This window comes from Tupaia chinensis, unplaced genomic scaffold (genome assembly GCF_000334495.1).
Source record: "Tupaia chinensis unplaced genomic scaffold, TupChi_1.0 Scaffold139055_1, whole genome shotgun sequence".
Lineage (NCBI taxonomy): Eukaryota > Metazoa > Chordata > Mammalia > Scandentia > Tupaiidae > Tupaia > Tupaia belangeri.
The window spans coordinates 532,732-545,245 of NW_006198945.1; the positions used below are offsets into that span (position 1 = coordinate 532,732).

A 12,514-nucleotide genomic window follows, 5' to 3' on the forward strand; every position below is an offset into this window, starting at 1 on the left:
GTTGTTCTTGCAAAAGGTATTTCATTGAAATTGTCTCATCTAAGCCTATGGGGTCAGAAGTGAATTCTGTTTGTTATCTCTCCAATTCTGGAGAATACTCAAGAGAGAATGAGAAAATTATGACAAGAACATGACAGTCACCAATGAGAAGCATTGCAATGTGTTTCTTTAAAGCCTACACTGAGCTGCCCTGTTTGGCGTGCAGTCAGGAAACTTCCTGAATATTGTTGTTCTCCCTCTCAACATCATCCTTCACCAGTGCAGCATGGTTTAATTAAAACATTTCATATAGTTTGGGGCCAGAAGGACAAAGTTTAATTCTTAGCTCTGAATGCTCTATTTGTGTGACCTTGTATAGGCTACTTAATTATTCTGGGCTCCAGTTTCCTCATCTATAAAAGAAGAAATGTCTTCACCTAACTCTCAGGTTTATTCGCTGGGAGAACAAAATGAGATAGTCCATGTGAAATGCCAGCTGTTTCTTGTCTTTTACCATCTCCTTTCCTTATCAAGGAAGGCTCTTTCTCCTAAACCTTGAGGTTTTCCCTTTATTTAACAATCATTTATATTCCTCAAGCACCACATCTCTGCCCTACATTTTATTACTCGTGTTTCTACTCACAGTGTTAAGAAAAAGACCTAGATTTTTAAAGTATAAATAAGCTCTAGAAAAAAATAATCGGATCCCTCCTTATTGTAGAATTACATTATTAAATCTAACAGTGATGAGTATAAGGGGAAAATGTGCTTCATAGAAAACTATGCATTGTCTGTGTAGCACACCCTTCAGTGTTATGTGACTCTAATTCTACGGAAGCTCTTTTACAGCTCTGTAAATTTTGTAACTGATAGTAATGCAAAATATCTCTTACTTATAGACATGCAAATTCTGTTCTTTCCTATAGAGGTTCAGTTGACTTCTTTTCCCCACATGGAAGAGACTAGTTTTGCCTCCATTCGCACATTCATTTCAGTATTTTTGATCTATCAATATGCCTGCTTTTTGTATTTTCTTTTGAATTGGGTATACAGTCTGTCTGGTTCTCTCATCAATTAATGAGTTAAATAAAATCTTTAACATGTATTATCTTTATATTTGTGAGTCATGATTTTAACTTGATTTGGAAATTTATCTTTTATTGTGAAGTTTAAAAAGAGAAATTATTACCCTTTATAAGTCTTGGGCTCAGAGCCAAGCTTTGGAAGCTTGTAGACCTAAATCGTGTTCAAGGCCATTGCATTGCCCGGAAACCCAGCACTTTCTATTTAGCTGTCAAAAGGGATCTTAAAGCATCATGTCTGCCAATGAATAGTACCTAAACTCTTCTTTCCCTGCTCTGTTCCTCTGTGGCTTCCCCAAAGGGTGACTTGTTTCCTCCTTAGGCATTCTGCACCATTTCTCTGAGAGTGGAAAGGTCACTACTGTACCGTTAGGTAGGTTTTCTATGTCAGCAAGAGATCTAAAAATAGAAGCTAGCGCTCCTGATATGTACTCTTCTCTACTAGCAACTAGGACAGCCACTTTTCTGCTGCAAAGGGAAGCCCTGAAATCTTGGTGCTTGTTGTGTTTACCAGTGCTCCAGTTTGACTGGCTCTCAACACTTACGTAGCATAGAGCTTGCATGTTTTGTCTCATGCTATACTATGCATCTTTGTACTTCAATTTAATTATAGGACAGTCATTGGGCTCCTTCTGTATATTGAGTGATGACTTAATTTGGGCTCAAAGATTCAGGTGAAAGTAACGTATTAGGGATGTGAATTATATGCTAAACGAGAAGTGGGAAAGTGAGACAGGTAGGGAAGGCAGTCCAAAAACAAAGCAAAACAAACAAACAAACAAAAAAGGGCAAATTAGTAAATCCATTGTCCCCTTATGACAAATGAAGCTTTATCCCATGAACAACTGTGGAAGCCAGCACAGACCTATTCCCTTAAGTTATTCTGTCTGAGGGAAGAAGGAGCTGGGTTATTTTGCACCAATTCCCATCAGCTGTTGAATGAGAGTACTCCCAGGGGGCACTGATTCATCTTCACTTCTGACTTGCCACCCCCAGGGTGGACAAAAAGAAATGCAGATGCTGCCATTTGGAAGTCAAGTTGTACATTAATGTGGTAAGGAACTAGGGATAGGAGCAAGATGCTGACATTGTTGCCTTGTGAAGTTTCTGGGGATACCAAAATGTATTCAATCCTTGCAATTCAATAAATTCATAATCAGTCATGGCAGAAAGACATGAACTAGACTAACTACAATGTAATGTAATAATAATAACAAGGGACAATAGCAGAGAAGGGGAAATATATGGCTAGATTATATAGTAAGTGTATATCACTAGCCAAAGCATAATCAGCAATTGAAGGCTGAACCTACATAATTGTTCAATAAAGAACAATAAAAAGTACAACAAGGTATATCTTCCCTTAAATTCAAAGGCTACCAAATTTTGCATTGTTAGAAATTTAAAAAATGATGGAGAAACTCCTATATCTGGATTTCTTTTTCTTTTTTTTATTTTTTTAGAGAGGTTTTTGCTATAGGGTGTGTGCGATCATCAGAAAGACAGAGAGAGAGAGAGACAGACAGAAAGCGAGAAATCGCCCTCCAGGGTGGATGACCATGCCACAGTCCCTTCTCCTCCATTCTCCTCTAGGGATCTTGGGCACACATGCACATGTGCCCAGAATGAGTTTTAAGCCACTGGGTCCAGGACTTGAACCATGGTTGACTACATGGGAGTCCAGCGATCTAGCCATTATGCCAACTGCTGGTCCCCCTATATCTGGATTTCGATCATATATTTCTACCTCCATCTCAACATGACAAGATCTCTGGTGCTAAGCTGGTTAGAGCTGTCCCTCCAAGAATGAAGAAGCCATGTCTTCCCCCCATTCATCATAGTTGAGTTTACACTGGAAGTGAAGTAAGTCATTCTCCTTCTAGATATCTTCACTTCCTGTAGGCTCATGGTAAAGGGGCAGTGGGGGGCTGGGGCTGGAGCAATATCACCTCAGGACCTTGAGAGGGCTATCATTTTAAGACATGAGAGTCTGCATGATTTGCTAAAGAAAAAGAATGGTGTTTGTACTCACGATCCTTTTACATTGGAAATGGCTTTTTAAAGGTTTTTGTTTTGTGTGTTATAGCAAACAAAACAGAACAGCATTGTAGAAGAGATAGTCCTTCAGTGAGAAATTACCTCATTCCCCATCCGTCAAGTAGTGGAGGTTAGAAGCTCGCCAAATCAAATGCAAGAATCTTCTAAGGGCAATCTCATCTTTTGGGATTAGCCTGGGTTGCTGCCTACTTCCTCAAACATTCACCTCCAATCATATGTGCTATGCATTTGCAAACAAATACATTGACAGCCTGCCTAGGCCACAAAAGAAACAGTATAGTGGTTGAGAATGTGGGCCCTAGCACCAGACTGCCTAGATTAGACCAGCTGCTCTGCTTCTTAGAGCTGGGCCAGCTGTAGGGATGCTGAACAGTAGTTTCTAGATCTGCCAAAAAAAAAAGAAAAAAGGGCTGATAATAGTAGCACTTACCGATTTTGTAAGAGACAAATGAGAGCATGCGTGTGATGTAATTAACGCGTTGTCTGCACACTATGAGGCATACATTGCCTCTGTAAACCCAAACCAGACTGTCCTCACTCACTTTTCACCTCTTTCTTACCCTTCGGCCATTTTCAACTCTTCCTACTCAGAACTTCTAGTCTTTATGACATAATTCCATGCATAGCCACATGATTCTATAGACAAGAATTGGGTCACATTTCTCAGACCTGTTTTATTGCCTATTTCATTTGCTCAGGAAGATGATGCATTGCTTGAGAACAGAGGTGGTTTATCTCTGTTTCTATAAGTTCCTGAAGTCCTTTGTAAGTCAGGCACACATCATAAGTGCCTCTCCCAAAGACTTTACAATCAATTTATACCCTGCTACAAAGTTAACTTGACTTTGTCCGTAAGCAGCAAGTGCTTCCTCTGCTTAAAGAAAGACCAAGTACATTATTTCAGATAGCAGTCTTCATAGTTCTGGGAAAAAAAAATGCTACCCCAGTAAGCAGCCTTCAAACCTTCCATTGTCTGTTGCTCTTGGGCTCTTCATGTATATTGGAAAGTGCTAATACAGAGAATAACATTGTAGGCTTCAGGTCACAGACTTAAAAGTTTTCTCTCCTTATGCCCAAATGATTGAAGTGGCTAAGTGAAAATATTCCCTGTCCAGGGCCAAGACAGTATACTCAATTGTGAAGCAGACTATAAGGACTCAATAAACTGTCAGAAGGAAAGACATGTTTCTGGAATATTATAGTCAACATTTTCTTTGAATATGTTTAGATACATCACTAATTTTTACTAAAAGGAAATGTAAAAATTATCACAAAATAACATTAGAGGAAAAATCAAGTAATATGTAACCCATGAAGACAACAGGCTTTGCACCCCTTCTTTCCTCAGCCACCCATACACACCGCCAAGCCGCCAGTCTATAAGGTAGTTCTAGCATATCCCAAGTGGAAAGCTTGGGTGATTGGAGAGAACTCAACTTTGCTCGTTCATTTTACTATTCATCAACTATTTACAGAGGAAAAGTAATGTGCTCAAATCTAAAAATGTGAAATTGAATAATAAACAGACCCTAAAGTCAAAACATTCAAAATGCCCTTGCATACCTCTAGACTCACAAGCCCCTAACATGGCTGTATAATTCAGAAATGGATGCAAGTCTAACTTGGGAACTTAGTGTACAACAACACAGATCTTCAAGGCCTTTACTATCTCACGAATGATAATGAGGGCAAATTCATCCCAGATCACCTGGGCTCAAAAGTCAGTTGTGGGGAACCAGCAGTTAGCGTAATGGCTATGTCGCTGGACTCCCACGTAGTCGACCGCAGTTTGTGTCCCGGATCCGGTGGCTTAAAACACGCTGGGCGCGTGTGCGTGCATGCCCAAGATCCTGAGAGGAGAATGGAGGAGAAGGGATTGCGCATGACCATCCCCCCTGGGGGGTGATTTCTCGCTTTCTGTCTCTCTGTCTCTCTCTGTCTGTCTGGTGAGTATACGCGCCCTATAGCAAAAACCTCTCTACACACACACACACACACACACACACACACACACAAAGTCAGTTGTGCACCTTTTCTAGCCATATGACCATGAACAACCACATAAGCTCTCTGTTCTATTTTCTTATCAATAAAGTAGGAATAATAATACCATGCATGTACATGCCTGTAAGGTTGTTGGGAGAATTAAATGAGTTAACATGCAGAATACTTAGAAGAATGCTTGGCATATAGTAAGGACTCAATGTAGACTAACAGTGTTATAAACTATATCCGAACCCCTATAGTGAAATACATGCATGAGTGCAGTGAAGAATAAGGGACTGGCTAAGAAGACAGCTGGTGGATAACTTGGACACTGAGATCATCTACTTTCCTTCATCTTTTGTCTGAGAATTGTGCATAAAACTTGCCCTGATTTTCTGGATCTTATATTTAAAATACATAAAAGGGACCAGCAATTAGTGTAATGGCTATGTCGCTGGACTCCCATGTAGTCGACTGCAGTTCAAGACCTGGACCCGGTGGCTTAAACTCACACCAGGCGCATGTACGTGTGTGCCCAAGATCCTGAGAGGAGAATGGAGGAGGAGGGATTGTAGCATGGCCATCCTCCCTGGGGGATGATTTCTCACTTTCTGTCTCTCTGTCTCTCTCTGTCTTTCTGACGAGTGCACACGCCCTATAGCAAAAACCTCTCCCCCCCAAAATAATAATAAATAATACATAAAACATTGCTCTCCAAGCAATAGGCCCATAGAAAGTCTACTTTTTAAGGGAAAAACTCTGTTCTTATGACGTATTTAAAGTTGAAAAAATGCTTTCTGAAAGTGTTGGTGGTCTGCCCTGATGACACAGAGCAAGCAAGCAGGTACGAAAACATCAAGAGCCTGGTACTCATTTTCGGTTTTATGGTGACTATACCCGGGCCCAGCTCCTGTTGGTGACAGTGGTCCGTAGGTAGCAGATGAAAGAGCATTGTTTCACGAAGAAAAGAGAGGCCATTGGATGTTAACTTGCCCTACCTACTTTCTCCTCCACCTATAAAACATGATCAGAGTGAGGAAATGATATTTCTCTTCCAGTTTAACAGTAATCTCTCCCTCTACCTTATGAGACTGAGTCTTCTTGCCCCTTCTGGAACCCTGTTCCATCAGTTATACCCTTGAACTTTCAATCTTCTTTTACTTTATTCTACAAATATACTCTTCTCATCTTAATTCTTTTTTTGAGAGAGAGATTTTTGTCATAGGATGCAAGTGCTCATCAGAGAGACAGAAAGCAAGAAATCACCCCCAGAGGGGATGGCCATGTCACAATCCCTTCTCCTTCATTCTCCTCTTGGGATTTTGGGCACACACACACACACCAGGAGAGAGTTTCAAGCCACTGGGTCCGGGACTTGAACCACAGTTGACTACGTGGGAGTCCAGTGCCTCAATCACCACACCACCTGCTGGCCCCCCTCATCTTAATTTTTTTTAAAGTCTTCCCTTCTCTCAAACTATATGCTAATATCCAACCTCCCTCTTCACCTTGACACCAGTCTTTTAAGTGAGAACTCTACACACTTACTTTCCCCTCATTTTCTCAAGTCTCACTCATTCTACAACAGCTCAGTCTGAGCTTTTGTCTCACTACTCTGGAGAAGTTGCCCTTAATGTTTAAAAATTACTCTACTGGGGCCAGCACCAGCAGGTGGTATGGTGGTTAAGGTAATGGATCCCACATGACTGATTCCTCAGTTCCATTCCTGGACCAAGTAGCCTAAAACACACACTTGGTGCATGTATGTGTGTGCTCAAAATTCCAAGAGGAGAATGGAGGAGAAAGTATTATAGCATGGCCATCCCCCTTAGAGGGTGACTTCTCACTTTCCCTCTGTCTCTGTCTCTCTGTAGTGAGCACATGTACCCTCTGGGGGAAAAAAAAAGCCAATATTTTTCTGATTCTCCTCCAGATTTTCTAACCACTCTTTTCCATTTCCCTTGTTGAGTCTTTTTTCCTCTTGCTCTTTCAATATCCACACTCATGGAAATCCTACCATTATTCTTCTTTTCTATTTATTCTACACATTGTCACTGGGTACATTAGTTACTACTATTATTATCTGATGACCCTCATTCCTGCATCTCTAGCTCTGGTATCTCTTCTTGGCTTCAGATTAACATTGGCAAGTGCAGATTAGATATCTCTATCTCAATTTGTGGCAGATACCTCAAATAAAAAATGTCCAAAGCTGAACTCATAAACTTTCTCCCCTGGCATCTTCTTCCTCTTATAGTCCCTCTCAGAGTAAATAAAATCACTGCTTATTTGCCCAAACTGGAACTATGAGACAAATATTATCCTTTCTAGTGTACCCTTCCTACCTTATCTAATGTACTTTGACCTTATTTTGTGACTCTGGCCCTGTTTTCTAACCCTATTGCCCTGTCTAAGCCCAACTTGTTCTCTGTCATATATTATTGACATACTAGTCCCTCATCTTTCTAGTATATACTTTAAGAGGCATCTTCTTAGAAAACACATCTAGCCATGCCTTTTCTCTGCTTAAAACCCTTAATGGCCTCCCTGTTACCAGTGCTTAAATCCATGGCTTAATGATCTTCATTCTCTGACCTTAACTATCTCTACTCTCTAGCCTCATCTTTCACAACTTCCCCTTTTTATTTTTTCTGGGCATACTCATCTATCTTTATCCCCAAATTAGCCATGTTCTTTTCAGACACAGACAGTGTCCTACCTGAAATTCCTATTTACATTCAACGCTTTCTCATCTTTCGAGACCCAAATTTGAGCACCACCTCTGTCATGGAGCCAAGTATAACTTCTTTTTCTCCTCTGTGGACTGAGCTCTCACATACAAGGATTCATGAAATAGTTAAAAATTGTCACTATTAGTGGGTATCTTCGTTAGGCCTCCCAGGCCTTTGTAAAGATTTTTGGTTCATTGCCTCATGATCAGCACCATGCAAACTGCTCATCAATTTTTTTTTTAAATAAAACTAGAAGATGAGGCTCAAAAGGAGAATTTTATAGGAGCCACACTGCAGGCTTACTGGTTGGAGAGGAAACAGCTATAAGCGTGAAGTGAACCCAATTATTTCTTTAGCACTCAGATCTACTGGCAATTCAGTTATATCCAATATTAACAGTTATCATTATTTGATGCCTATGGTTTTATTTGCTAAATACTGTAAACATCGAAAAGGAGAGGGCCCACAGTCCAGTGAATTCTATTTGGGTAATTGAATGTCACCATCCACCCTTATTGCAGTATTGGGCATGGAAATTCAAGTTTTTTATAAATGAGATGTTGACTCTGGAATACTGGCAAAGTAGAAAGAGGTAGGATAGGACGGTTGCAGGTTAAAGTGTTGGTAAGTTAGCAATTCTCCTTTTAATCATTCTCTACTTGGTGCCTAGCACAGTGGAATATGCAGAATAAACGAGGGATATATGTCTATATGTGAATGAATTCACTCCCTAAACATTAAATGTTTATTAAGCTCCTACATAAACAGGAAATTCACAAAAGCCTGAGGCTTCAAAGATACATTAGGTTCAACTTGTGGAAGAAAGAGAAACAGCTCTGGTAAAAACATATTCAATAAAGTATTACAGATCAAGAATGAATGTCCTTATCATTCTCTGATGACCTACATTCCTCTCCATCCTAGGCCTTATGCACCAAGGGAGGTAATGCTTGTCTGAGTCCTGTCTGGCAGCACTTCCTTTTAAATAACAAAAATGGAAAAAATCCCCACTGTTTTATTTTTATTTATTTATTTACTTACTTATATTTAATCATTGTATTTTTTATATCATATTATGTGGGTTCTCAAGCATAAATGCTTCTATTCAGGGAAATGAAGTAAGCAGTCAAATGAGATAATAAATAGGAAATGACTTCATTCATTTTAAATGAATCACAAATACTAGCAGATAATAATATTTTAGAATAATTGCCTATGTCCAAGTTTATGTTGGTACAGATTCTGGGATTAAAGATTAGTATTATCAAGTTTTTATTCATTTGATAAATGTTTATTTGCTGCCTATGTACTGTCAGGTACTGGAAATGTAATGGAACATGAAATATACACAATCCCAGCCTCTTTGAACTGGTCTAGGATGGAAAGAGATAAGGAAGCAGCCAATCACAACATAGGCTGTAGACTGAGCATGTGCATGTAGGAGAGGATGGATTTGGTAGTGTAAGGGAGACTTTCTGGAGGAAATGATGCTGAAACTGAGGTCTGAAGGATAAGTAGACAGTAGGCTGTTAGAAAGGCAGTATGGCGAAGGGAAATTCAAATGGAAGGCACCGGAAGTAAAGGCTTGAAGAGCAGGAAATGAGGCATTGAGACAGGCACCAAGAGGAAGAGGCTGTGGCTAGCACTGTGGAATAAAGATGTTGAAATGGACGTGCTCCACCCAGATTCCTTGGATATTATTTACTATTTTGCGCCTCTCACATCAGTGTGTTTTTGCTGTTAGTAGCCAGAACCTGTGTCTTTCACAGTGGACTGTCCTAGAGCTCACTTGGCCCACATGAGAAGAGATAGAAGTACCTGGGTATTTCTTCCACCCATCATGCACACCCTGAGGACACTCTTAAACCAATAACTAATGCAGAGGGGACTATGAAAACCCAACCTGCTTCCATTCAGGACAACTCTGTGGTGTAGTTTGTACTCTAGAGCAGTGGTCCCCAAGCTTTTTGGCACCAGCGACTAGTTTCATAGAAGATAATTTTTCCACTGACTTGGAGGGGGGGGTTAGAGATGATTCCCATGCATTACATTTATTGTGTACTTTATCATTATCACCCTATAATATATAATGAAATAATTATATAACTCACCATAATGTAATATTTGTAGCCACTCCCCAGCACTAGCATCACTGCCTCAACTCCACTCAGATCTTTAGGCATTAGATTCTCATAAGGAGTTGCAACCTCGATCCCTTGCATATGCAGTTCACTAGGGTTCACACACCTCTGAGAATCTAATGCCACAGCTTATTGGACAGGAGGCGGAGCTCAGGCAGTAATGTGAGTGATGAGGAGCAGCTGGAAATACAGATGAAGCTTTGCTTACTTTCCTGCCACTTACCTTCTGCTGTGCGACCCAGTTCCTAACAGGCCACCAACTGGTACCAGTCTGTGACCTGGGGGTTAGGAACACCTGCTCTAGATTTCCCTTGAGGAATCAGCAGAACCCACCCTCTGTTGGGTGAGAGCACATCCTTGCTTGGCTTCTCCTTTTTTCTGATTTCTTCATCCTTTTATCTGTCTTCCCTGGTGGCTTATCCTTAATAGATGATTTGCACACAAGTTCTTCTTGAAACCCCAACCTCAGACAGATGTAATCAAAAACAAAACCACGAGGACCCTTGTAAGCTACATGCAAGTGTATGTATAGCCTTTATCCAAAAGTAATGAGAAGACTCAGGAGAGTTTCAAGAGTCATGAGAGGCCCAGAACACTAAGTATACTAGTATTTTGAGCTTTGCACTCCCTTGGGTGACAGCTCAGCTTGCTTTTTCTGTGCATTCAGATAAAGATATAGCCAATCAGGCACCCCACAGCAGCTGCACTATGAATTTTCTAAAAAAAGCACAGGAGTTTATCCCTGATCTTAGCTTTCCTTTAGGATCTATTTATTATCCACTCTATATTTCCTTGCCTTCTTTGCACCTGCCACATCACCGCTCAGAAGTCAATAACTTTTTTCAGAGGTGTCATGCTGCAATTTATATGGCATATTGCATGATGTCACTGATGGACGCTTTTTGTTGATACCCTTAAATGCTTTGCTCTGTCACTGAAGCAGATAATTTATTCTGGCACTTGTATGAAAAGTTGGACACTGAGGGGTACCTACTTGAGACTTCACGTATGCACAGTTTATCATGGTGCATACTGTTACCACATGGCTCCAGATTCTTGTGTAATAATTATATTCTTTCAAACTGAGAGTAAGAGGCTCCATAGTGAAGGGGTCACTCAATTATGGAAGCTTCCAGTTCTCCTGAGCTCCACAAATATTCCTTTACTCACACTACAGTGCAATTGCCTCTTCGTTGGCACCTCCTAAATGAACTCAATCTATTGACAAGTAGAAATGTGGAATTTTCTCCCTGAGATAAGTGTAGTCTCTTGCTGAGGAAATCCTTTTTTAAATGGGCTTAGGATATTTGCCCCATATCACAAATCATATACTTTGCCGAAAGCCCTTCCTGTTATAAACTTGGTGTTCATTCAGGAGATCTGTGGAATAGGAAGCTGCCTGCTAGAGTTTAAGTGGAACATTTGCTCAGAATATTTGAATAAAGAGTGCAATTAAATGAGGCATATGTATATAATAAACACATGTGAGTCTTGAAAATGTAGACACTCAGAGAAAATAAAAGGAACACATATCCCCCCCTATTTTTGGAGAGCTAGAGAAAATATGTCTGATAATAAGGGATCAGGTCAAGTATGTGACTGGTCACAGTATGACCTTTAATTCCAGGAAATGAAATGGGATAGGCCAGAGAAAATAGTGAATAGTATAGCAAACTTGTTGCTAATATGACCCCAAATTTTAGAGAGAACAGGTCTGGTGGCATTTTTTCTTTTCTTTTCTTTTTCTTTCTTTCTTTTTTTTTTTTTTTTTTTTTTTTAGTTGCTATAGGGTGCTTGCACTCGCCAGAAAGACAGAGAGAGACAGAGAGACAGAAAGCGAGAAATCATGACCCCCACCCAGGGGCAATGGCCATGCTGCAATCCCTTCTCCTCCATTCTCCTCTCTGGATTTTGGGCACGCACGCACACATGCCTGGCATGAGTTTAAGCCTCCGGGTCCAGGACTCGAACCATGGTCAGCAACATGGGAGTCCAGCGATATAGCCATTATCCTCACTGCTGGTCCCTAGGGTGGCATTTATCTATTGAAAATCTCTAGGAAAAAGTGGAATTTGGGGGTAGGACTCCTTGTCCAAAAGGTATGCCACTGGGCATATATGACCTTTCCTTTTAAACAAGGATAATTTCCCAAATTTTTATATTTTGGGAAAACACTGTATATTTCATTCGAAAAGCAATTCTTAGAATTCTGGAGAAAGTGTTACCCTTCTTTTTCATACTTTATTACTTCTAAAAGTAAGGATTCAGCAAAGTCAGCTCCCCCTGCCCCAGTATCTAATGCCACCATGTGCCCCTTTTAAATGGAGATGCAGCCATGGCACCATAAGCAAATGATAATAAGGACTCCAACTCAGGCACTCAGGCTAAAGAAAGCAAAATTTGAAGACAGAGGAAGCAAAAATGTGTGCATGCCAGGACCAGCAGTTAGCATAATGGCTATGTCGCTGGACTCCCATGTAGTCGACTGCGGTTCAAGTCCCGGACCCGCTGGCTTAAAACTCACGCCAGGTGCGTG

At 40.5% G+C, this 12,514-nt stretch overlaps 1 protein-coding gene across 2 annotated transcripts in view; it reads right to left on the minus strand.

Moving 5' to 3' along the window:
• The window catches only part of GLRA2 (glycine receptor alpha 2), a 218,740-nt gene that overhangs the window by 188,833 nt on the left and 17,393 nt on the right, over positions 1 to 12,514 (minus strand). The window lies entirely within an intron of this gene.